This window comes from Hemiscyllium ocellatum, chromosome 21 (genome assembly GCF_020745735.1).
Source record: "Hemiscyllium ocellatum isolate sHemOce1 chromosome 21, sHemOce1.pat.X.cur, whole genome shotgun sequence".
NCBI lineage: Eukaryota > Metazoa > Chordata > Chondrichthyes > Orectolobiformes > Hemiscylliidae > Hemiscyllium > Hemiscyllium ocellatum.
The window spans coordinates 19262302-19284362 of NC_083421.1; the positions used below are offsets into that span (position 1 = coordinate 19262302).

General features: G+C 43.4%; 1 protein-coding gene across 1 annotated transcript in view; it reads right to left on the reverse strand.

Moving 5' to 3' along the window:
* Positions 1-22061, reverse strand: part of LOC132825784 (tubulin beta chain-like) — a 64903-nt gene that overhangs the window by 38128 nt on the left and 4714 nt on the right. The gene's annotated exons all lie outside the window — the stretch shown is intronic.

A 22061-nucleotide genomic window follows, 5' to 3' on the forward strand; every position in this document is an offset into this window, starting at 1 on the left:
CTCGGGGGCATTAATTTTTGCAATTTTCTGCACCAGCAAGCAGTGGAAGCTATGCTATTGTTCAAATATATTTAGACTTTTAATCACTATCTGATCCACTGTGATCTAATTGACTCAATAGGCATAATTTTGATTAGATTAGATTACTTACAGTGTGGAAACAGGCCCTTCGACCCAACAAGCCCACACTGACCCTCCGAAGAGCAACCACCCAGACCCATTCCCCTACATTTACCCCTTCACCTAACACTACGGGCAATTTAGCATGGCCAATTCACCTAATCTGCACATTTTTGGGCTGTGGGAGAAAACCCACGCAGACACGGGGAGAATGTGCAAACTCCACTCAGACAGTTGCCCGAGGCAGGAATTGAACCCGGGTCTCTGGTGCTGTGAGGTAGCAGTGCTAACCACTGTGCCACCCATGACATACTCCTGCTCCATTTCTTATGATATTCTGATGTAGAATGTTGGCACATTTCCACGACATTATTTGGAGGTTCAGTCATCCCTGGTAAAGACAACAGATAATCCTCCTGGTGCACCTAAAACACCAGGAGGTTAAAGTGCATGAGAAAAGTAAACAGACGTTTGAGGTATGCCAACAGCCACACAGGAAGCGACATCCTCCCGAAGGTCTTACCCACTAATTGTCGTATATGATTGTAAATATTATGAATTTCTTCATTGCAGAAACCTCGGGTGTGAAGACGGAGGAATATTGTGCGTGTAAGTGTGGTGGACTATCATTTCATGAGTCCGATTATGTGATAATGATGACATTATTAGTGGTTTGGGCAGACACTTCCTGAACCTTACCACCTTATAGAGTGAGTACCTCTATAATAAAGCTCCTGCTGTTTAATTCTTCAGCCTCCATGTTCACCTTAGGACTCAACAGACTCATACGCTTGAATATTTAGTTCCCAGCTTTGATCTTATTGTACATCGGAATATTTCTCAGCATCATACATATGTAACTCTTTCTGCTCTAACTTACATAAAACAAGTCCTCCATGCTCAGATACTGATGGTGAACAAGTTCCCTTTAGTCTGATCCGATAGTAACTAGATTGTTATTTTGTTCTTAATTCCAGAAATGTAGTTTTTCTGCATGAAATTATTTTAACATTTTAGACATCTTGATTGGATCACTTCTCAATCACCAATACTCCAGGGATTTTACATTTATGAAACCTGTCCACATAATTTAATCCTCTAAACTACATCATCATCATCATCCTAATGAAGTTGCTGTGTATCCTAATGCCAATGTGTGTTCTTCCTTAGGTCCGTAGTCCAAAGTTGGGTATAGTAATTCATATAGTAACTGACAAAGATACTGAAGAATTAACTAATATTACACCAGCTTTCTATTCCAGCCCTTTTGAGGTAAAGGCTAATCCTCCATTGTTCTGATTGCTTTCTGTTCCTGTCTAAATTGCTAAAAGGATCCAGGAAGTTGAGCTTTTAATGTTGAACTCATCAAAACCAGGATGCAAAAAACAGACTTGAAAAAGGGACACCATTTATCTAGCATGAGAACAGGATGCTGCTTGGTAGGGCTATCACTAGCATTGGGATGCAGTTAGAACAGTCAATCTTAATTCTCAGACTAGGCAGGCAGATCATGATTGGTCAAGGTGTTGCCATGGAAATGCAGCAGAAACTGGCCTTTTCCATGCCCCCTTTTCTGAAAAAGATGCAACATATATCCAAATTCCTTTTGTCTACATTATACAGGGTCCTAAATGTTCAGACATGGAACTTCTGGCACAAGCAAATTCATCACACTTCAATCCCAACTAATGACCACATATACTGACTTTTAACGAGGTATACTAAGGACTCTAAAATCATCATCTCCACATTATCATAGTGAATGAATTAGAAGATACTCAGAGATTTTTCTTTTTGGATTCAAATGAATGATCTCACAGTTGTCCAGGTTTGGCCATATTTAATCTGTCCCTTTTCTTTAGCAATTTCATTTTTGCATTTGCAAATTCAGAAATACAGCCATTTCTTTATCAAAATCTGTTAATAAAGAATGAAAAACTGAGAAGTGAGTACAGATCCCTGGGACCACTTGTCATTCAGAGTCACTATCCTTCATTCCTACTCCCCAATCTCCTAAATAATTTCCAACCAAGTCAAAGGTTACCTCCAATTCTGTGTTCCCTCTATTGCCATACACGTGAAATGGAATATTATCAAATATCTGTTTGCAAGTCCATATTGAAACAATATTCATAAGCACATCCTTATTGACTTTAGAAGAATTTGTACTGAGCAAGCTCTCAGAAAAAGAATATGATCTCATAAACTGTTTTTAGTGTTGATGATTTAGCCATCACGGAGAATTCCCTGACGTCTCTTAGAAATTGAGACATAGATATCTTTGGAATATCTTTTCCAAAATGAAAGGAATAGGAATGGTTTTTGGTATTTCCTTATCATTAAATACAGATTTACTATGCAATTCAGGAAGAATTTTCTCATATCTTTTGGATGTTCAGCACTTTAATCTTCTAGGAAACTGGAGAAGGAAAAACTAAATGTTCATAATCAACACCAGATTTTGCTCCTCATATTTTCAGGAAAAGGGGAAACAAACATTTCACTCAGGAAAACTGAACTAACAGCTCTGTAACCAATAATAGCACACAGCTCATCCTCATACCCTTAATAACATATTTTACATAGTGAATAGATCTGTTACTTGCAGAACTGATCAACCAAGGCTGTAATTGTACTCACAATCGAAATACCACCACCTTTCAAATCAAAATCTTGTATCTTGAACACTTCCCACAAGATCAGTAACTTCCTCTTCCCCAGGGATGAACACATTTCCATTATTATAATTGGCAAGTGTGTTCAAACAGAGAACTTTGAGGACTCTTGTTGGCAAAACATGATCCTTTTTGACTTGCATTTACCAGGAGTCACACAAGAAAGCCCAATTTCAAATAATCACCATTTATACCATACGAGACATGGTGCTATTGATTGATCAAGATGCCACCATGGAGAAAGCTCCCCATACTCCCATGTAAAAAAAAACATTGACCAGGCTTAAACATATTCTTTCAGAGAGGACAGGTTACTGTGAATGAAAGTACGGTACTTCTGGCAATGTAGCACTTGTTTAATATTTTGCCTAAAATTATGCACTAACAAAAAAGACATTGAAGTTGTCAGAAATCACTGTCCCAGCTAAAACAAACTCCTCCACAAATTCCAATAGCCTCATCCAGAAAAAAATCTCAACTCTCTGAATTCAACTCCAAAATGCCACTATATTCCCTAACCCCTCACAATACCCCTGCCACTGCTAATCAACACAAATACTTACACTCTCACTTAATTAAATGTAAAGAATTGTAAATGGATAATGCACCTCGTACATTAAAGAGGTAGACTTTTAGCTCAGCACTCATTATTGTACTCAGCCAAATCCTAATACTACAGTTTCATTCTGGAGAGAAAAGCTATCCCACGGCTCATATTCAATACAAAATACCTGCTCAAACCTCTTACCCCTGCACTAAGTGTAAAGTGATTACAAATGTTTTAAAGCATTTGAGACCATATTAGAGGTGTCGTTATGACTATCTTCCACCAATCTAGCATTCGCTTCTTCATGCTGCAGCTTAGAGTCAGAGTCATCACTGCAGAGGAACCCATTCAGCACATCAAGGCCGTGCCAAATCTCTGCAGCAATCCAGTCAGTCCCATTCCTTTATGTCCCTAGCCATGCACGTTTAATCATTGCCTCCTTTCCACTATCCTCATCAGCAGAAAGTTCAAAGCCATCCCCATTCACTTCATATCAACTTTTACCTCACTTTCCATCTTGTGCTTTAAACCTTAATTCTAAGTTTCCCTCGTCTACACATCATCAGCTACTTGGAATATTTTTTTTAAAAATCTATTTTATCCAAATCTTTCATAATGTTGTTCACCTTTATAAATTCATCTCCCCTCGATCTCTTTTGCTGTTAAGTGAAATAAGGAGAAAGTGAGGACTGCAGTTGCTGGAGGAGCCCTTCTTGAAGAAGGGCTCATGCCTGAAACGTCGATTCTCCTGCTCCTAGGATGCTGCCTGACCTGCTGCGCTTTTCCAGCAACACATTTTCAGCTGTAAGGCAAATAACCCAAGCTTCTCTAATAATCTTGTTGCTAACATTGCTAATTTCTGGAACTATTCTGGTAAATCTCATCTGCACCCATTCAGGGGTTTCTCTCCTATTTTTCCATCTATTCTCTCCAAGCTCAACTGTTCAATGATGCTCAATTTTATTTCACCAGCTAAGGTGCTTCTTTCTCATTTATTTACAATAGCCCTTCAGTATATGATCAGACTCATTTTTGTACTTCACCCCCCACTCTAGACAATAGGTGCAGGAGTAGGCCATTCAGCCCTTCGAGCCTGCACCGCCATTCAATATGATCATGGCTGATCATTCCTAACCAGTATCCGCTTCCTGCCTTATCTCCATAACCCTTGATTCCACTATCTTTGAGAGCTCTATCCAACTCTTTCTTAAATGAATCCAGAGACTGGGCCTCCACTGCCCTCTGGGGCAGACCATTCCACACAGCCACCACTCTCTGGGTGAAGAAGTTTCTCATCTCTGTCCTAAATGGTCTACCCCGTATTTTTAAGCTGTGTCCTCTGGTTCGGCACTCACCCATCAGCGGAAACATGTTTCCTGCTGCCAGAGTGTCCAATCCTTTCATAATCTTATATGTCTCAATCATATCCCCTCTCAGTCTTCTAAACACAAGGGTATTTACAAGCCCAGTCGCTTCAGTCTTTCAGTGTAAGATAATCCCTCCATTCCAGGAATTGACCTCGTGAACCTACGCTGCACTCCCTCAATAGCCAGAATGTTTTTCCTCAAATTTGGCGACCAGAACTGCACATAGTACCCCAGGTGTGTTCTCACCAGGGCCCTGTACAGCTGCAGAAGAACCTCTTTGCTTCTATACTCAATCCCTCTTGTTATGAAGGCCAGCATGCTATTAGCCTTCTTCACTACCTGCTGTACCTGCATGCTTGCCTTCATTGACTGGTGTACAAGAACACCCAGATCTCTCTGTACTGCCCCTTTACCTAATTTAATTCCATTTAGGTAGTAATCTGCCTTCCTGTTCTTGCCACCAAAGTGGATAACCATACATTTATCCACATTAAACTGCATCTGCCATGCATCTGCCCACTCACCTAACTTGTCCAGGTCACCCTGTAATCTCCTAACATCCTCATCACATTTCACCCTGCCACCCAGCTTTGTATCATCAGCAAATTTGCTAATGTTATTGCTAATACCATCTTCTATATCATTAACATACATTGTAAAAAGCTGTGGTCCCAGCACGGATCCTTGCGGTACCCTCCTGGTCACTGCCTGCTATTCCGAAATGGAGCTGTTTATCACTAAGTATCTCTAGTATATAGATCAACAGAATCGTTTCACTATGGCACGGTGGCTCAGTGGTTAGCACCAGGGTCCCAAGTTTGATTCCAGCCTCAGGTGACTGTGTGGAGTTTGCACATTCTCCCCATGTCTGCGTCGGTTTCTTCCGGGTGCTCTGGTTTCCTCCCACAGTCCAAAGATGTGCAGATCAGGTAAATTGGCTATGCTAAATTGCCCATAGTATTAGGTGCATTTAGTCAGAGGGAAATGGGTCTGGATGGGTTACTCTTCGGAGGGTCGGTATGGACTGGTTGGGCCAAAGGGCCTGTTTCCACACTGTAGGGAATCTAATCTACATTGCTCAATAAAATCAACGTATCTCCAGAAAATGTTTATCTTTTCAAACTAGAAGGTTGGCTCTCCATCTACATGTTGTCCTTCAGGTGGCATCTTCCACACGGAAGGCACCATTTTCTTTAAGATGTATGCTGCCAGCTTACGGTGCTGTCTGGATCTCAGACTTCACATCACTAAAGAACCTCCTAAACATTGTTTTTTGTCATTAGCAGAAATTTCACTTCCATGGCATACATCTCTATGCCTATCCTGCATATGAGTAGAGCAAAACCGTGCTGGCGTGTTTATTGCAAAGTGATACTGACTCAACCATATCGATCTAGAAGAAAGTGAGGACTGTAGATGCTAGAGATCAGAGCTGAGTCAACGTTTCGGGCATAAGCCCTTCTTCTTCAGGAATGAGGAGGGTGTGCCAAGCAGGCTAAGATAAAAAGTAGGGAGGAGGGACTTGGGGGAGGGGCGTTGGGAATGCGATAGGTGGAAGGAGGTTAAGGTGAAGGTGATAGGCCGGAGAGGGGGTGGAGAGGTCGGGAAGAAGATTGCAGGTCAAGAAGGCGGTGCTGAGTCCGAGGGTTGGGAGTGAGATAAGGTGGGGGGAGGGGAAATGAGGAAGCTGGAGAAATCTGCATTCATCCCTTGTGGTTGGAGGGTCCCTAGGCGGAAGATGAGACGCTCTTCCTCCACATGTCGTGTTGCCATGGTCTGGTGATGGAGGAAGCCAAGGACCTGCATGTCCTTGGCAGAGTGGGAGGGGGAGTTAAAGTGTTCAGCCACAGGGCGGTTGGATTGGTTGGTGCAGGTGTCCCAGAGGTGTTCTCGGAAATGTTCCGCAAGTAGGCGGCCTGTCTCCCCAATGTAGAGGAGGCCACGTCGGGTGCAGCGGATGCAGTAAATGATGTGTGATGGATATGGAAGGATCCCTTGGGGCCTTGGAGGGAAGTGAGGGCGGAGGTGTGGGTGCAAGTTTTGCATTTCTTGCTAATGCAGAGGAAGGTGCTGGGAGTGGAGGTTGGGTTGGTGGGGGGTGTGGACCTGACGAGGGAGTCGCGGAGGGAGTGGCCTTTCCGGAACGCTGACAGGGGAGAGGAGGGAAATATATCCTTGGTGGTGGGGTCTTTTTGGAGGTGGCGGAAATGACAAAGGATGATACGATGTATCGGGAGGTTGGTGGGGTGGTAGGTGAGGACCAGTGGGGTTCTGTCCTACTGGCGATTGGAGGGGCGAGGTTCAAGGACGGAAGAGCGGGAAGTGGAGGAGATGCGGCGGAGAGCATCGTCAACCACGTCCGAGGGGAAATTGCGGTCTTTGAAGAAGGAGGCCATTTGGGTTGTTCAGTATTGGAATTGGTCCTCCTGGGAGCAGATGCGGTGGAGGCGAAAGAATTGGGAATATGGGATGGCATTTTTACAAGGGGCATGGTGGGAGGAGGTGTAATCTAGGTTGCTGTGGGAGTCGGTCGAAATGCAAAACTTGTGCCCACCCCTCCCCCCTCACTTCCCTCCAAGGCCCCAAGGGATCCTTCCATATCCGTCACAAATTCACCTGCACCTCCACACACATTATTTACTGCATCCGCTGCACCTGACGTGGCCTCCTCCACATTGGGGAGACAGGCCGCCTACTTGCGGAACGTTTCAGAGAACACCTCTGGGACACCTGCACCAACCAACACAACCGCCATGTGGCTGAACACTTTAACTCCCCCTCCCACTCCGCCAAGGACATGCAGGTCCTTGGCCTCCTCCATCGCCAGACCATGGCAACACGACACCTGGAACAGCGCCTCATCTTCCGCCTAGGAACCCTCCAACCATAAGGGATGAATGCAGATTTCTCCAGCTTGCTCATTTCCCCTGCCCCCCCCACCTTACCTCAGTTCCAACCCTCGGACTCAGCATCGCCTTCTTGACCTGCAATCTTCTTCCCGACCCCTCCACCCTCACCCCCTCTCCGGCCTATCACCCTCACCTTAACCTCCTTCCACCTATTGCATTCCCAACACCCCTCCCCCAAGTCCCTCCTCCCTACCTTTTATCTTAGCCTGCTTGGCACACTCTCCTCATTCCTGAAGAAGGGCTTATGCCCGAAACGTTGATTCTCCTGCTCCTTAATGCTGCCTGACCTGCTGCGCTTTTCCAGCAACACATTTTTCAGCTCAACCATATCGATCACCAAGATCTCTTACTCAGAAAGCTCATGTGTCTCTACGTAACTCACATCTTTCATAGCCTTCTATCTTTCAGAAAACCAGATTGTTCAAAACCCCGCCTTCCCATATCTTGTCTTGCTCAAATCAATAATTCTTCCTAATTTGCACTGGTTTACTCTTCCACTATTTTATTTGGTTTTCTTCCTTCTATCCCTTTGTTTGCTTTCCTCTTTATCCTCTTGAACCTGTCTTGTGTCCTTTTATTTATCCCTCTCAGGTATTCTACCCTATCACATCCCTATAGCATCCCTCCTTCCTCGTCTACAACGATGAAATTTTGAAATTGACTTGTTGCTAAACCAGAAGTCATGTAGATCAATGAGCCCAGGGACAGCAACACAGGAGTAGCAGTCGGCCATTCAGCCAACTAAGCCTGCTCTGCCATTCAGTTAGATCATAGGAGAAAGTGAGGACTGCAGTTGCTGGAGAGTCAGAGTCAAAATGGCAGTGTTTGAAAAGCACAGCAGGTCGGACAGTATCCGAGGAGCAGGAGAGTCAATGTTTCAGGCAAAAGCCTTTCATCGTGAATGTAGAAGGGGAAAAGGGATGGGAGATAAATGGAGGGGGAGTGGTGGGAAGGGAGTAGGTGGATATGGGTCAGGGGTCATTTGTGAGAGGCTGGTGGGGAGAATGGAACAGATAGGTGGGAAGGAACTTGGACAGTTCAAGAGATCAGTGTTGAATTGGAGGAGTAGATCAGAGATAAGGTGGGGGGTGGTGGGGGGGGGGGGGGGGGGGGGGGGGGGGGGGGGGGGGTGGGGTGGGTGAAATTTGGAAACTTATGATGTCGATATGGGATGCCATGAAGTTGAGGGGTACCAAGGCAGAACATGAGGCATTCTTCCTCCAGTTGGCGGATGACTTATCATCTACCCCAACGTCCCTTTTCTGTGTTATCCCTTATCTTTTTATTCATTCACAAAATGGGGCATCAATGTCGCAGAGTGTTTCTTGCCCATGAAATAATTGTGGTGGTAAGGTGCCTTCTTGAACCACAGTATTTCACATTATTGTTCCACCGATAATGCTGTTAATGAGGAGGTTTCAGAATTCTTACCCAGGGACACTGAGGACAGAGTTCTATTTTCAGGTCAGAATGTTATGTGGCTTGAACCAAAACCTTTAGGTATGGTGTTCCCATGTATCTGCTGCCCTTAATTCTTTATATCTCTAATCTTGAAATACTGATTTCTGTGTTACCACATTCACTGATTGATTCCACATACCTTGGGGATAGAGAATTCCAAGGATTCACCACCCTCAGTGAAGTAATTTCTCCTCATCCCAGTATTAGGATAACTTGCCACTTATCCTTAGATTGTCTTTTGGTTCTAGTCACCAGCCACATCCTACCCACATCCATCTTGTTACAGCCTGCAAGGTGTTAGTATGCCAGAACAATCGAAATTCTAGGAATACAGAGCGAGACACCTCAACCTCTACTCAGAAAACAACAGTCTGTTCTCGTATAATGCAGTAGTTGTGTTCTCGAGCAACCTCGTGTTATAGAAAATCGCGCAATAGAAATAACAGGTGCCTATGGGAAAAACAGTTTTGGTGGGTCACCCCCTAACCATATCAGTAAAAATCAAACCAAAAATAGTAGTTAGCCAAACACAAATGATAGCACAGTCTAAGTAAATATTAATAGCATATATTTTAATGAAATAATACAATAAATTTAATGAGGGTTTAAGGGATTTCTGAGTTTGCTGAGTTACAGTACTGTATTAAGACAGGGGCTGAGGGTTATCGTCAGCATCATCATTACTTTCAGGTGCAGTTCTGGATTCAGGGTTATGACAAAAGAAAATATTTAGTGTAGAGGTGGATGGCTGTGGTTTATTGTCCTCAAGACTGTTTCTTGCAGGTTGGCTTAAAGGGAACCAGTGTTTGCTGCTTTGCCATCTTTCTTCTTTCATGAAGAAGTTGTTCATAGGGTGTAAGACTTTCTGCCAGGAACTGCTATCCTGCTGTATTCTGCATTGTAGTCATTGTCTTCTAAGAGCTGCAACTGCTTCTCAACTTCCCTCAAGATAGAAGACAAAACAGAAGTGGAAATTTCTCATGGTGCTGCATCCTGGCCTACTTCATCTTCATCTTGAGCTTCAGTTCCCCCTGCAGCAACAAGTTGTTGTAGATCAGTCTCAACTTATACAAATCCAGCTTGCTTTGTAAGAGCACCACAATGTTCTTTGATTATTGGAAGCTCCTCTGATGGTTCAACGCCTTTAAAATCATGAAGAAAATCTGGGAGAAGCTTCCACCAAATTGCATGCAAGCAGGCCTTACTGACATCATCCCAAGCCTCCACAATGACAGTAATAGCATTCTTAATGTTAGAGCTCTTCCAAAATTGAAGAACACTGTTCTCATTAGCTCCCTCAGTAGTTGCAATCAACTTCCTGACTGTGCGCCTTAAATAATAAGCTTTAAAAGCTGCTATTGCATCCTGGGACATGGGTTGAATGAGAGAGGTTGTGTTCGGAGGTAGAAATAGCACTTTGATGTTTTCAGAAAGTTCACCAATGGTGGGAGGATGGCTTGGTGCATTGTCCAGAATGAGGAGAATCTTGAAACACAGACATTTCCTCCTGCAATAATTTCTAAAAATATCCTCAAAAACATCAACAATAAGGTCAGGAAGAATTTGCCCTGTCATCCAACCTCTTTTGCTTGACCTGAAGTAAACACCTTGAGTGGACTTAAGGTAACCAGGGATGGTATTGCATAATAGCCAACGGGAGTTCGCATTTTAAAAACATCATTCTCCAATTCATCAATCATGTTACAGCCAAATTGCATTGACAAAACACGCATTATAGGAGAACAACCTGTACCACTATCCCAGGGATCAGCTGGTGAACCTCCGTCGCATTCCCTCTTTGCCAAATACCACTACTTAGGTAAGGAGATCAAAACTCCTTACTCTCAATAGTTTCTCCAAGGTTCTCTACAGCTGCAGCAATATTTATTTTTGTCCTCAAATTCCTTCCAATGAAGGCCAATATACCATGCCTTTCTAATTGCTTGCTCTTAGTGACTCATGTACAAGCTCACCAGGTCCTTTTGGACACCAGCATTTACCACCTCTCGTCATTTATATTCTGCCTTGCATTTTTTCTAAAGTGAAAAACTTCACTTGTTCACATTACACTTCATCTGCCATGTTCTTGCCAATTTCCTTAGCCTGGCAATGACTGTTTGTAACATCCTTGTATCTTCCTCACAACTCTCATTCCCACCTAATTTTGTATCATCAGCAAATTTGGAAATATTACATCTGAAACCTATATCCAAATCACTGAACAGCTGTGGCTCCAGCATTAATCCTTCAGGTAACACCCAGTTTCAGCCTGCTATCTTCACAATGACCTAGTTAATCTTACTCAGTTTTATGACAGTTAATTCTCAACCCATTCCAGTAGATTGTTGCAATCCTAGGTGTTCTAATGTTGGGTACTAACGTTCCATGTTAAACCTTGTCAAAGCCTTCTGAAAATCCAAGTCCATTAGCTGTCCATCTCTCATGCAAGTATTATCTTCAAAAGCTCAGACAGATTTATCAAACATCATTTCCCTTTCCTCCATTCATGTTGACATTTCCTTACTGTTGAGATGGTCTTTATTTTTCTTTTTCTTTTGGTTTGGAGTTGAGAGTTGCAGTTGAGAACTGAACTTAACAGCAACTCCTTTTTTAAAAAAAGAAAATATAAAAGACAGGGTTGTTGTTGGGAACTGACCTGGAAAGATAATGCAGCTTAAGTACTGCTCTCAGAACACTACAGAGAGGCTAACACTGACATGTGGTTCATGCTCAAGGATTGGGAGCTGGTTGGATGTTGAATTGGTCAATCAAGAGAGGACTGTGCTGGCCAATCAACCAGAGAATAATGAAAAACAAAGAAACCAAAAGGTGAACTGGTTTTGACAGGGACTTTGGGCAGGAGACAGTGTTACTTTTGAAATCGCACGTCTTTTTTCTGGTTTTGCCCTTTCTAGTTGTTCTCCAGTTATTCGAAATCCTGAGAAGAGAACCTCTGTCTTTAAAAAAAGGAAAAGTCTCCAGAGGTCTGCAGAAGCTGTTTGCATTGACCGATGGCTTAAGAATTCAAGCAAGATGCAATCCTATGTGCCTGTAAAATAACTCATTGGATTTCAAGGAGGTTTGGTATTCATCACTGAAATGGTTATTGATTTGGCAACATGCGATTCTTTTTAAAACATTTATCTCTTAACCATGTCTATCAATCAGTGTGAGAGTGGGCTTTGGTGAACAAAGATGATTGGGTTTAGATCACAGACATTTATTAGGTTGCCTTGTAGTTCATCTGCCTTCTGCTAAATTTACATTTTTATCAATAAATTGTTAATTTTTGTTCTAGTTGTAAATTTGGTGTCCAAGATCGTTTATTTGCAGAGTCTGATTAGGAACAATTGAATGTTTTAATTTCACTGCATTGTAAATCCAGTGTTAGTAAGTTTGATTTGTTCTGGTTTGTTATCCCTATGACGCAATGCTATTCCTGACATCAAACTGACAGATCTGTAGTTCCCCGTTTTCTGCCTTGAGTTATATTTGCTATTTCTAGACTATAGGAAACTTTCAATCAATGGAATTTTTAAAAATGATAACCACCAAGGTAGGTACCATCTCGATAGACATCATTTTCAATATTCTGGAAAGGTTTATCAGTCTTCAAACCAGTTACTTTTTTTTTTAAAAAGTGCTAGCTCTTTATTCATATAACATTTTTCTGTTTCTCAATTTCACAAAACCTTGGTTCCCTAGCATTTGTGGGAAGTTTCCTTTATCTTCCTTCATGGAGACAAAGTAATAGTGTAAATTTCTCCATTTCCCTATAATTAGGAGAAAGGGATTTAGCGTGAACTAGAACCCCAGTTGTGGGATTTTGATTAATCTCACATTTATGGTGGGTAGAATAAGGGAGGCCAGATGTATACTGAAATCCAGAAACAATAAAAGGTCCTGATCTCACATTACTCCACTCTAACTGCCTCATGCATTCTTTGAGTATATCTTGCCATGAAACCCCATCTCCCGCTATTGACACTATTCCCTCTAAAGTACTGACATCTAAGTTCTCTCTGTTCCCTCCCGGTTTTCCATATTAGGCAAGAGGAAATTTTCTCAAGTACTGCTCTACCTTTATAAATCTGCCACTATCACTCTTCCACTCCTGAATAAATTAATATTTTCCTCCACCATTCTTTATGAACTGTCATCCCACTTCCAAAGTTCCTTTGCTCTCCTTCCACATCCGACAGAAAATTACCTGTACTTCCACTATGTCATTACTGTATCCATTACACCCAATGTGGTCTCCTCTACATTGGGGAGACAGGATGCCAACTTGCAGATCGTTTCAGAGAACGTCTCTGGGACACCCGCACCAACCGATCCCGCCACCTCATGGCTGAATACTACAATTCCCTCTCCCACTCCACCAAAGACATGCAGGTCCTGGGCCTCCTCCATTGCCAAACCCTTACCACCCGAAGCCTGGAGGAAGAGCACCGCATCTTCCTCCATTGGACCCTGCAACCACACAGGATTAATGTGGATTTCACCAGTTTCCTCATTTCCTCTCCCCCACCTTATCCCAGTCCCAAGGCTCCAACTCAGCACCGCCCTCTTGAACTGTCCATAGTCTTTCCCAGCTATCCGCTCCACCCTCCTCTCTGTCCTATCACCTTCTCCCCCACCTTCATCTACCTTCCCCAGCCCCTCCCCCCCCCTCCCATTTATCTCTCAGCTCCCCAGCCCTCAACCTCATTCCTGATGAAGGACTTATGCCTGAAATGTCAATTCTCCTGCTCCTCCGATCTGCTGTGCTTTTCCAGGCCCACATTCTCAACTCCTTGAACATTTTGTCAAACACATCATTTCTTTCATCCCTTCCATTCTCAATCAGATGGCTTATCAGACATCCACGAATGGATGAGAAGAAGTTTTGTCTGGGACAATCAAAAGCATGACTTTAAGTGCTTGCTACCAATTCTATTCCACGGTTGTTGACTCCACGCTCTCTCTGATACCTGTCAGAGGCTGAATCAGACGGTTTTCAGTTTTTGTGCCATATCTATTTTGGGGTCAAACTTTCAGCCACACCCAAACCATCCCTAAAACTGTCCATTCCCACAAATGTAATATCACTTAATGTTGCTCTGCCTCAACTAATCATACATTGGTTATCTCTGGAGTTGACACACATAATTCTAGCTGGTCTCCCACACTCTTACCCTTCATAAATGCGAGGTTTAATCTGCTGTCAGAGTCCTATTTCACACCAGCTCCCATTTGCCAGTCCATGTCCACTGATCTTTAAAATTCTTAGCCTCATTTTCAAAGCCATCCATGACCACATCTATTACTATCCCTTATCTCCTTTCTCCACCAATTACCCTTTGAGACATCTGCACTGCTTCAATTCCAGCCTCTCGCACATCTCCAGTTTTGAATTTGTCCACCAGTGACGGCTCTGCCATTAACTGCTAAACCCCTAAGCTCTGGAATTCCTTCTATAAACCTATCCTCTTCTTTCTGTCAGTTGCTCCTTAAAAACTGCCCGAGACTAACTTTTTGTTCATTTGCTTCATTATCTTATATAATCTTATTTCATAATCTTCCTGTCTACGCTAGTGACCTTCTACAGTCTAACATCCCTAGCCAAGTTAAAAATCACACAACACTAGGTTATAGTCCTTCATCAACTTCACCTGATGAAGGAGCGACACTCTGAAAGCTAGTGTGCTTCCAATTAAACCTATTGGACTACAACCTGGTGGTGTGTAATTTTTAACTTTGTACACCTCAGTCCAACACCGGCATCTCCAAATCATGTCTAGCCAAGATTCAGATATTTCAAAATCCATTTCTTTAATCTGTATTTCTTTGTGGTAAAGTATTTTGTGTGGTTACTAAAAGGCATTTTTCAACCCCATTTATTATGTACACTGTGCTACACTTGACCTTCTAATTAACATTTTTAAAAAGGTGTCCACTGTGACGAACAGGACTCTCATAACTTACTTCCACCATCCATAAATCTTTATTTCAATACTTTAAATTCAAGTACTGAAAATAATCAAGTGATAGGCTTCCAGTTGATGTTTGTTTTATTGCTAAAAGATTGATCTAAAAGATAAGTGACTCATTTGTTGGGGACATCAGTGATACTGGAATTGTTCTATTTTGATAGAATTTGGAAAGGTGACTAAAGGGCTAATTTGATGAACTATACAGGGATAAACAATTTCCCAAAGCAGGAAGGTCAGGAACCAGCAGTAACTGATAAAAACCCCAGAAGGGTTTAAACTAGTGTGGCAGGGGAATGGGAACTGGAGCAGCAGGTCATTGGGGATAAGCTTGCTAAGAGGAAAAACAGCAGAACTCAGCAGAATTGAAGGCTTGGACTTATTTGTTTCAATGCAAGAAGTAAAACAGGCAACACAGATGAAATTAGAGCCTGGATTAATGCATGATGTTGTTGCTATCACAGAGACATGGTTGAAAGAGGGACAGGATTGGCAGCTGAATGTTCCGGGATGTTTTAGACAAGGCAGAGGAGGAAGCAAAAGAGGTGGGCGAGTTGCTTTCTGGTTAGGGAGCATATTACAGAGGGGTTGAGGGAAGACACCCTGGAGGGACCTTGCAGTGTGGCATTGTGGATAGAGCTCAGGAGTAGGAGGAGTGCAAACACAATGCTAGGACTATACTACAGACCACTTTCCTCATTCTTGATGAAGGGCTTATGCCCGAAACGTCGAATTTCCTGTTCCTTGGATGCTGCCTGACCTGCTGCGCTTTAACCAGCAACACATTTTCAGCTATACTACAGACCTCCCAGCTGCAAGTGGGAGATATGTAGTCAGATTCTGGAAAGATATGACAATAACAGGGTTGCTGTGGTGGGTGATTTTAATTTCCCCATATTGATCGGGACTCCCCTAGTGCCAAGCGTTTGGATGGGGAGCAATTTGTAGGAGGGTTTTTTGAAACAGTATGTGGATAGTCCAATGAGGGAGGGGGCCATACTGGATCTGGTATTGGGAAATGAGTCCAATAAGCCTAATGAGCCTAATTTTTCTTTGTGATCAAATTTTCAGTGGGGAAACATTTTGGGAATAGAGTCATAGAGTAATACAGCATGGAAACAAGCCCTTCGGCCCAAACTGGTCCATGCTGACTGTGGTTCCAGCTCTGCTGGTTCCAATTGCCAGCATTTGGTTCATATTCCTCTTGACTCTTCCCATCCATTTACCTATCCAAATGTTTAAATGTTGCTTTTGTATCTGCCTCAACCACTTTCTCTGGCAGCCCATTCCATAGACGGTCCACTCCCTGCATGAAGAACATAATGTTTCAACTCCTATACTCAAAGGTCTGAGCAACGAAGGCAAGTGTGCTAAAGGCCTTCTTAACCATCAATAGACAATATGTGCAGGAGTAGTCCATTCTGCCCTTCAAGCCTGCACCACCATTCATTATGATCATGGTTGATCATCCTCAATCAATATCCTGTTCCTGCCTTATCTCCATAACCCTTTATTCCACTATCTTTGAGAGCTCTATCCAACTCTTTCTTAAACGAATCCAGTGACTGGGCCTCCACTGCCTTCTGGGGGAGAGCATTCCACACCCCCACCACTCTCTGGGTGAAGAAGTTTCTCCTCATCTCTGTCCTAAATGGCCTACCCCTTATTTTTAAGCTGTGTCCTCTGGGTTCGGGACTCGCCCATTAGAGGAAACATGTTTCCTGCCTCCAGAGTGTCCAACCCTTTAATAATCTTACACGTCTCAATCAGATCCCCTCTCAGTCTTCTAAACTCAAGGGTATACAAGCCCAGTCGCTCCAATCTTTCAACATAAGATAGTCCCGCCATTCCAGGAATTGATCTCGTGAACCTACGCTGCACTCCCTCAATAGCCAGAATGTCTTTCCTCAAATTTGGAGACCAGAACTGCACACAGTACTCCAGGTGTGGTTTCACCAGGGCCCTGTATAGCTTCAGAAGAACCTCTTTGCTTCTATACTCAATCCCTCTTGTTATGAAGGCCAGCATGCTATTAGCTTTCTTCACTACCTGCTGTACCTGCATGCTTGCCTTCATTGACTGGTGTACAAGAACATCCAGATCTCTTTGTACTGCCCCTTTACCTAACTTGACTCCATCCTATCTATATGTGACGCAAACTTCAAGGAATTTTGTATCTGAACCCCGAGGTGTCTCTGTTCTACCACACTACCCAATGCCCTACTGTAAGAGGTCTGCCCTTGTTTGTTTTACCAAAATGCAATACCTCACAGAGTCCTACAAAATGGAGACAGGGCATTCAGCCCAAACTGATTCATGCCAACCAAAATCTCCATCCATGCTAACCCCATTTCCCTGCACTTGGCCTATATCCTTCTAAACCTTCCTGATCCATGTATATGTCCAAATGCCCTTAAATGTCATTAATGTACCCACCTTAACCACTTTTGCTAGCAGCTGATTCCATATGTGCACCCACCCTCTGTGTAAAGAAATTGCCCCTAAAGTAACCTTTAATTCTTTCCCCTCTAACCTTATACTGATGGTCTCCAACACTGGGAAAAAGACAGTGCATTTACCCTATCCAGGCCTGTCATGATCTTGTACACTTCCAGAAGACCACCTCTCACCCTTCTGTGTTCTAAATTTCTAGCTTTTCCAACTTCTCCCTATAACTCAGACCCTTGAGTCCAGGCAACATCCTTGTAAATCTCTTCTGCACTCTTTCCAGTTTAATGACATCCTTCCTATAGCAAGGTGACCAAAACTGAATGCAATACTCCAAATGCAGCCTCAACAACGTCATCTACAACTACAACATAACTTGCCAACTTCTGTACTCAGTGCCCTGATTGATGAAGGCCAGTGTGCCAAAAGCCTTCTTTACTGCCCTGTCTACCTGTGACGCCACTTCCAGAGAACTGTGCATCTGAACTCAAAGGTCCTTCTATTCCACAACATTCCTGAAGGCCCTACCATTCACCATGAAGCTCCAACCTTGACTTGACTTTCCAAATGCAAGACCTCATATTTATCTATATTGAAATCCATTTGCCATTTCCCAGCCCACTTCCCCAGCTGATCAAGGTCCTGCTGCAATTTCTGATAACCTTCCTCACTGTCCATGATACCGCCTATTTTAGTGTCATCTGCAAACTTACTAATCATACCTTGGACATTTTCATTCAAATCTTTGATATAGATAGCAAACAGCTATGGGCCCAGTAATGACCTGAGGAACACACCTAGTCACAGGCCTCCAGTCTGACAAGCATCCTTCCATTATTACCCTCTGCTTCCTATCATTCAAGCCAATTATGTATCTAATTTACCAGTTCCCCAGGATTCCATGCAATCTAACCTTCCAGAGCAGCCTCCCATATGAAACCTTATCAAAGGCCTTACTGAAATCCATATAGACTACATCTACCACCTTGCCCTCATTGACCTTCCTGGTCACTTTGTCAAAGAACTCTAACATATCTATGAGGTATGATCTCCCAGGCACAAAGTCATGCTGACTACTCCTAATCAAACCCTGTCTTTCCAAATGCATGTACAGTGGAAACTCGATTATCTGAATGAGATGGGCGGGCACTATTTCGTTCGGATAATCGATTATTCAGAAAATCGATTAAATGCCTTTCCTCTGGGGCTCGGAGTTTTAAATTCTGCTCCCCGTTCAGGAGAGTGCAGCAGCATACAGTGTGCGAGGCCCTGCCCCCATCACCGCCCCCTGCCCCACCCCATCCAGCACCACCCAACTCAGTCCAACACCGCCCACACCCTCCCAGCACAAAGCGCGTGATCCCCTGCCCCCAACCCCTTCCCCCAGTCTGGTCCAAACACACCCCCTGCCCCTAACACATCCCCTGCCACCACCCTGTCCACTCCCACCCCCCTCTCCGGGGCAGCTGGACTGCACACCAACAAGACTGCTGCTACTTCAGCTGTCTTTGTGGGATAAGTCTCCAAATAGCACACAGCCACACACACAACTTTTTACTGCAAATTTTTGACAGGTTCCACGTTTGCCCTGGGACAATGTTGGAGAGATTATTCCTGGGAAGCACGGAGTGGGTTAGGGTATACCTTCTGTAGAACTCCAGGGAAAGTGTGGGGAGAGAGAGAGGGCGGGCAGAGGTCAGTCATTTGGAGAGGGTGCCTGTTTAATTACTGCAACAAAAGACACGATCACTGTTGGAAACAGGTCTTTGATGTAATGTTTCTATTGGGACCTCGAGATCTCCTTCAGATAATCCGATTTTTGGATAATTGGTATTCAGATAATTGAGGTTCCACTCTGTATCTTATCTCTCAGAATCTTCTCAAGTAACTTATCCACCAGATGTTAAGCTTACTGGTCTATAGTTCTCTGGTTTTTCTTTGCAGCCCTTCTTGAATAAGGGCTTAACATTTGCTATCCTCCAGTGTTCTGTGACCTCACCTCACCCATGGCTAATGTTGATGCAAAAGTTTCTGCCAGAGGCCTGGCAATTTCTTCTCTAGCCTCTTGCAGGTTTCTTAGATATATCTGGTCAAGATTTATCCACCTTCATACATTCTAATACATCCAACATTTCCTCTACTGTGATATGGACTATTCCCAAGATATCACCACTAACTTCCCCAAGTTCTCAAGTCTTCCCGTCTTTCTCCACAGTAAACAGAGGAGAAACACTCATTGAGGACCTCACCCATTTCCAGCAGTTCTACACGTACTTTGGTCCTTGAAGGGTCCTGTTCTCTCTCTAGTTCCTCTTTTTCCTTTGTTATACTTAAAGAACCTCTTTGGATTCACCCTAATCTTCTCAGCTAAGGCCATCTTGTGCCCTGATTTTCTTCTTCAGTAAACTCCTGTAGCCCGTATAAACCTGCAGGGATTCCCTTGATCCCAGCTGCCTGTACCAGAGCCACACCTCCTTTTTTTCTGGTCAAACTCTCAATTTCTTTTGTCATCCAGGGTTCCCTGTTCCTGCCTACCTTGCCCTTCACCCTCACAGGAATGTATAGACCTTAAACTCTAGCTATATCTTTATAGCTCGAATGGTGACCATAATTCCAGAGTTCTTCAGATACCTATAAGGACAAGGACAAGAGTGGACTTTGGATGAAAGTGCTAAATTGGGGGAAGGCTAACAAGAACCGAAATAGGTGAGAATTGGAGAATGTACCTGTTTGGGGGTTAATCCACATCTGACACGTGGAAGCCTTTTAAAGACCAGCTAATTAAGGCACCGTGAAAATGGAGGACTGGAATGACAGGATTCGGGAACTTTGGATGGCAAGGGAAGTTGTTAGCTTAGTCAAAAAGAAAAGGAAGCATACCTAAGGTCTAGGCAACTTAAAACAGATGAAGACCATGAAGAAAGTAGGAAGGAACTCAAATGGGGAGTTAGGACGACTAAAAGGGACCATGAAATGTCCTTGGTCAACAGGATGGAATGCACTGAAGTAGACAAGTCCCCCAGGGTCAGCCAAGATCCATCCCAGGATTCTGAGAGAGGCATGGGAGGTAATAGCTGGGGCCTTAACAGATAACTTTGCATCCTCTTTGGCCTCAGGCGAGGTTCCAGAGGACTGGAGAATGGAGAATGTTGTTCTTTTGTTTAAGAAGAGATAATCTGGGTAAATACAGGTCAGTGAGCCCAATATCAATGATCGGGAAGTTAGTGAAGAAGTTGCTGAGAGACAGGATTCATTCACATTTGGAGGTGCATGGACTTGTTCATGATAGGCAACATGGGTTTGTGCAGGGAAGGTCATGCTCACCAACCTGATTGTAGTCGCCTCCTCAAAAAAACTCAATGATTGATGAGGAAAGGGCAGTGGATGTTGTTGACATGGACTTAGTAAGACATTTGATAAGGTACCTTATAACAGGCTGGTAGAAAAGGTAGAGTCTCATGGATCCAGGGTGTACTGAATAGATGGATACAGAACTGGCTTGGTCATTGAGCACAGACAGTAGTGGTGGAAGGGTGCTTTTTGTTATATAAACGATCTGGACGAAAAATTTAGGTGTCTGATGAGCAAATTTGCAGACGCCACCAAAATTTGTGGAGTTGCAGACAGTGAGGAGGTTTGTCTAATGATAAAGTGGGATATAGATAGATTGCAGATTTGGGCACAGAAATGGCAGATTGAATTTAATTCAGATAAATGCAAGGTGATGCATTTTGGAAGTTCAGATTCAGCTGCGAATTATATATGGCAGAACCCTTCAGAGCATTGGCATACAGAGGTATCTGGGCATACAGGTGCACAGATCCCTGAAAGTAGCAACACAGGTGGCTACAGTGGTCAAGAAGGCATACTGCACAGCCGGGGCATCGAATATAAAAGTTGGCAAGTTACGTTACAGCTGTACAAAATTTAGGCCACATTTGGAAATATTGCATGTAGTTCTGGTTGACATGCTTCCAGAAGGATGTGGATGCTTTGCAGAGAGGGTTTAACCAGAATGTTACCTGGTCTGAAGATAAACTTGCATTGTTTTCACTGGAAAGACAGAAGCTGAGGGGCTGCCTGAGAGAAGCTTACAAAATTATGAGTGGCATAGATAGGGTAGAAAGTCAGAGGCATTATCCCAGAATGGAAATATCAATTTCAAGAAGGCACAGATTCAAGGTGATAGGAGGAAAGTTTAGGAGCGAAGTGAGTTCCAGGCATTCCCCCACTGTCAGTGAAGGTGGTGGAAGCAGACACGTTAGCAACATTTAAGATCTATCTTGATAGACAAATGAATGGGAGGCAAACAGAGGGATAAAAACATTGTATGGGTAATAAGTAACGGGTCTAAATAAAGAGTAGGAATCAGCACAGGCTTGGTTGGCTGTAGGACCTGTTCCTGTGCTGTATATTGTATTATTTATAATTACCAAAGAGCCAGGGGTAAAGAGGAAGATTTTTTTTGTTCTAAATGCAGGAAGTTGTAATCTGGAATGCCCCATCTAGTGGGGTGACAGTAGCAAATTCAATGGGATACTGGGTTCACACACTAAAACAAA